Source organism: Cibotium barometz, chromosome 31, assembly GCF_041138505.1.
Source record: "Cibotium barometz isolate CiBa-2024 chromosome 31, ASM4113850v1, whole genome shotgun sequence".
NCBI lineage: Eukaryota > Viridiplantae > Streptophyta > Polypodiopsida > Cyatheales > Cibotiaceae > Cibotium > Cibotium barometz.
This window is the reverse complement of record NC_141076.1, coordinates 22,669,158-22,675,157: the sequence shown is the minus strand read 5'-3', so window position 1 is coordinate 22,675,157 and position 6,000 is coordinate 22,669,158.

Below are 6,000 nucleotides of genomic sequence, written 5' to 3'. Positions count from 1 at the left end.
CCAAACCCCCAATTATAGTTCATAATTGATCCGTTTTTATCCCTTGTATCTTTGTATAGTCCTTAATCCATTCATTTTAATCCCAAGTAAAGAGTATAGACCCTTGTATAGTTTTTAAGTGTCCATTACAAGTCTAATTTTCTACATTGCTAAGAGTACTTTTGTACTATTGAATAGAGTAAATTTTCTACATTGCTAAGAGTACTTTTGTACTATTGAATAGAGGTAATTAAATGAAAGAGAAGACAAAGGGAGAGCATGCCAATAACACACCCAATGAAGAGGATGACTTAAAGTGGAATCAAGAGGATAACTTCTCCACCAAGACAAAATGTGTGACCGGGGGGGGGGGGGGGGATGTGCCACCCCTCACCCTCACTAAGGGAGACCGTTAGTGAGGGCCCTTACTAAGGGTCCTCACTAAGTAAGGTCCCTTACTAAGGGTCCTCACTAAGTAAGGTCCCTTAGTAAGGGTCCTTACGAGGGTCCTCACTAAGGGTGACGGTTGTCCTTAGTGAGGGTGAGGGGTAGCACACCCCCCCAACTAAGGGTGACCTTAGCCTTGCCCCTCACTAAGGGTGACAGTCACCCTTAGTGAGGGTGAGGGGTGGCACACTCCCCACCCCCCACTAAGGGTGACCGTCACCCTTAGTTGGTGTTGGGTGTCCCACCCCCCACTAAGGGCAACTATTGCCCTTAGTTGGTAGGATGACCTTAGCCTTGCCCTCACTAAGGGGGGCGACGGTCACCCTTATTGAGGGTGAGGGGTGGCACACCCCCCCAGTAAGGGTGATCGTTGCCCTTAGTTGGTGTTGGGTGTCCCAACATCCACTAAGGGCAACCATCACCCTTAGTTGTGGTGCTAGGTGTCCCACCCCCATTAAGGAAACTTGTCGCCCCCTTTAGTGGGGGGTGCACTACAAGGAACCCTCCCCCCCTAAAACCCAAACACGTCTCCCCCCCCTCACGCTTAAACACGGATGTCCCCCCCCCGCGAAATGTGAACGTCTCTCGAGACACCAAACACTCCACTCTCGAAAGAGTATAGACCCTTGTGTAGTTTTTAAGTGTCCATTACAAGTCTAATTTTCTACATTGCTAAGAGTACTTGTGTACTATTGAATAGAGGTAATTAAATGAAAGAGAAGATAAAGGGAGAGCATGCCAATAACACACCCAATTAAGAGGATGACTTAAAGTGGAATCAAGAGGATGACTTCTCCACCAAGACAAACTGTGTGACCGAGGGGGGGGATGACTTCTCCACCAAGACAAAATGTGTGACCGAGGGGGGGGGTGCCACCCCTCACCCTCACTAAGGGAGACTGTTGCCCTTAATGAGGGCCCTTAACTAAGGGTCCTCACTAAGTAAGGTCCCTTATTAAGGGTCCTTACGAGGGCCCTCACTAAGGGTGACGGTCGTCCTTAGTGAGGGTGAGGGGGGTGGCACACCCCCCAACTAAGGGTGACAGTCACCCTTAGTGAGGGTGATGGGTGGCACAGGGCGACTATTGCCCTTAGCCTTGCCCTCACTGAGAGCGACAGTCGCCCTTATTGAGGGTGAGGGGTGGCACACCCCCCACTAAGGGTGACCGTCACCCTTAGTTGGTGATGGGTGTCCCAACACCCACTAAGGGCAACCATCACCCTTAGTTGGTGCTAGGTGTCCCACCCCCATTAAGGGAAACTGTTGCCCTTGGTGGGGGGTGCACTACAAGGAGCCCTCCCCCCCCTAAAACCCGAACACGTCTCCCTGCCCTCACGCTTAAACACGGATGTCCCCCCCTAAATGCGAATGTCTCTCCAAACACCAAATGCTCCCCTCCCGCCTAAAATCTCCTGCCTAAAATGCGGACGTGTCTCCCCCCTCCCCCCCTTAAATACAAATGCCTAGTGCTTTGTCTCTCTCTCCTCCTTAAACGCCAAACATTCCTCTCCCCCTACCTCAACTAAAACAACATCCCCTCCCTCCCTCTCTCCCCTTGTCTCAGAGACTCTCTTCCCTTCTCTCACGGATCTCCCTCCCTCTCTCTCAAAGACTCTCTCCCTCTATCCCATGGATCCCCCCCTTCTCTCTCTCTCTCTCTCTCTCTCTCTCTCTATTCCTTTTCCTCTCCTCTCCTTTCTCCTTTCTTCATCGTTTCTTCCGTCTCCTCTCTTCTTCTTCAAAACCCTATTTTTTTTAGATTTTTTTTCTCTCTATTTATATCTATCCCTCTATTTATATCTCCTCTATTTATATCTATTGCATTTTTGCTCTATTTTCATCTTTTGCTCTATTTATATCACCTCTTCTCTTTCTTATATCTTTTAGGACTCTTTTTTCCTTGTTCAATCTCCTTCCAAGTGATTGTATTTGGCAATCTATTTCTTCTCTCTCGTGCTACTTGCTCATCCTCTTTTTTACATGGCGTCTCCTCAATTCCAAAGAGGATAATGGAATTGGTTTGCCGTTTGGTCATGTTGGCATGTCGATTTAAGGTGTTGAAGTGGGAAAAGTATCTATTCCTTTTCCCCTTGAAGATGGTGATATGGACAAGTTAAATCTACATCTTTGTGTGGCTGGCCAGAGATTACGTAAGTGTTATTTTATCTCTCTCCACCTTTCCAATTATGGTATTTTTTAGTGGTTTTTTTTAATAGAGAAATTTATCTTGTATATATCGATGTGTTTAGATTGTTGCAAACACATCAAAGGAAACCCCACATCTAAAGTGTGCAAAATGCGTAAAGAGCACACCTGCTAGACAAGCTAGCCAAGAAGTGAGAAGTATGAATAAGAGGAAAAAAGTGCAAGAGGAAGATGATGATGATTGGACTCCTCCTCAAAGGAATCCAAGTTAAGTTGCTAAGTCTTTAAAGAAAGGTACTTCTTCAAAATCCATTAGAGAAACTAAGCAAGTAGGAGAGGTGGAGGAGGGAATTGAAAAATAAGGCAAGAATGAAGAGGGTTTCATGGTGACTCATGCAACTCACTTGCGATTAGAACTCCTAGAAGAGAGTCTAAATAGAGTGAAGGTAATTGTTATCCATTTTTTATCAAATCTTACATAAGGTATTTTTTTGGATTACCAAGCATAACGTGTGTGTGTGTGTACATTGTAGGTGGTGAGATCCACTTCTCACCTATTCCCTTGTGCAGACTTGTGTCTAACCCCTCTATACGAGGAGTGCAGTTTAGGTACAAGAAGCTGGCAAGGGAATTCTCTACGAATGGCTCTGTTATCGATAGATGCAGGTTCATTTTCTCTATCTCATCCCATAATCTTGTTAGAGAAGTGACTCAAGATGATGTTATTGCATGGGATGACATCTGGCGATTGAAAAACAAGGAGTTTGAGAATATGATCAAAGGTATGGAGTGGGAATTCATGAGCAACAAGATGTTATATGTGTGGGGGACAGCAATCATTGAGTTGTGGCATGGATGGAGGAGATTAATAAATGTGAGTCTATTTAAATTACATACTTTTTGAATGTGGTCTTTTGTTTTATAAAATAGCTTTAGGACTAATTAGATTCGCACTATCTAACTGTAACATTCTCAAGAATGTTGTATTAAGACATCCTTGTGTTAATGCTATCCTTATTGAATTCAATGAGGATAGCGAGGGGGAGGTTCTCATAGTGATAGCTTGCTTAAACATGTAAGATAATATATGTCTTAAGTCTCTTGATATCTTGATTGATGGCAATTTGCAGAGGCTGAAGGATTCACAAATTCATGAAAGTAAGTGATAATTGCTTTCCCTATCTCTTGATATATACAAAGCACTCTATTTTGTTTGAATAACAATTTCAATAAAAAAAATCCTTTATGCATCTTTCTATGCATAAAAATCAAATTTAATGAGAATAACACTTTTATAATAAAAAAATTCCTTTATGCATCTTTCTATGCATAAAAATCAAATTTAATGAGAATAACACTTTTATAATAAAAAAATTTCCATTATGCATCTTTCTATGCATAGAAATTAAATTTAATGAGAATAACACTTTTATAATTTAAAAATTTTTCTTTATGCATCTTTCTATGCATAAAAATCAAATTTAATGAGAATAACACTTTTATAATAAAAAACATTTTCCATTATGCATCTTTCTATGCATAGAAATTAAATTTAATGAGAATAACACTTTTATAATAAAAAATTTCTTTATGCATCTTTCTATGCATAAAAATCAAATTTAATAATTAATATCAGTGATACCCATGCATATTCATAGGTGAATATGTACATGGAGTAATTAGAATATTTCTTTTAGATGCAAAAATGGTGGGAATTACTCTTTTGGAATAACATAAAAATAAACTTTCTTTTCCACAAAATTCTGTAAAATTTTGCCATAACCTCCTTTGTATGGCTAACCATTTCTCATTTTTATCATTCTATTTTAACTTAAATTAACCCAAATTAGATTCATAGAGCTCTAATCTACACAATTTTTTAAATTCAAGAGAGTAAACAATAAGAAGAGTTTAATTGATCCCTTAGTTAATCTTTCTAGGATTAAGAAAGGTTGGAATGTAACGAAGATCCACAGATCAATTCGAAGGGTCTCAAACTTAGTTTCAGATTTGGCGGGAGTTTTGAGAGTATTTTTCTAAACTGGTCACACCTTCTTTCCTTGAAACTGGCGAAAGAGTTTAGTCTTGGTCATAGTCCGATTCACGGTTCGAGTTGGATAAGATTTTTTAAAATTATCTTTCTCAAAAAGGTTTGATAATTCAGTTACTATTTTACTGAATTTCTTTCTTTGAATATTCACTTAACTGATTTCTAAATTAGTTACGAATTCCAATGAAGAATAAATTAATTATTTATTTGAATATTTCGATCTCGATAGATTTCTTGAATTTTCTTTTACAATCCGTGTGAATATAAAACAATAGAAATTTCTCTCTTAGAGTATTTAATTATTCATTTATCAAATACTCATAGAATTTAAGAGAATTCTAATTTTGATATCAAAATTCTTTATGCATCTATTTATGCATAAAAATCAACTTCAATGGGAATAATACTTTTATAATTAAAAAAATTCCATTATACATCTTTCTATGCATAAAAATCAATTTCAATGGGAATAACACTTTTATACATCTTTCTATGCATAAAATCAATTTCAATGGGAATAACACTTTTACAATTAAAAAAATTCCATTACATAGAAATTAAATTTAATGAGAATAACACTTTTATAATTAAAAAATTTCTTTATGCATCTTTGTATACATAATCAAATTTAATGAGAATAACACTTTTATAATTAAAAAATTCCTTTATGCATCTTTCTATGCATAAAAATCAAATTTAATGAGAATAACATTTTTATAATAAAAAATTTCCTTTATGCATCTTTCTATGCATAAAAATCAAATTTAATGAGAATAACACTTTTATAATAAAAAAATTTTCATTATGCATCTTTCTATGCATAGAAATTAAATTTAATGAGAATAATATTTTTATAATTAAAAAAATCTCTTTATGCATCTTTCTATGCATAAAAATCAAATTTAATGAGAATAACACTTTTATAATAAAAAACATTTTCCATTATGCATCTTTCTATGCATAGAAATTAAATTTAATGAGAATAACACTTTTATAATTAAAAAATTTCTTTATGCATCTTTCTATGCATAAAAATCAAATTTAATAATTAATATCAGTGATATCCATGCATATTCATAGGTGAATATGTACATGGAGTAATTAGAATATTTCTTTTAGATGCAAAAATGATGGGAATTACTCATTTGGAATAACATAAAAATGGAATGTAAAGAAGAGAAGGGGGTGGCCTTTTCATCAAGGCATAGCATTTGAATTTAATTCAATTAACTGCAAAACATAAAAATAAAAAAAACCATAGATTTAAAATTTATAAATAAGTAAGAAAATTAGCTTACATGAAGGTTTTAAGCTCTCCTTTGGCTTGAGGGATTGAGGGTTCTACTCTTGTTTGAAGCAAGAGTGGCCACCAAATCAC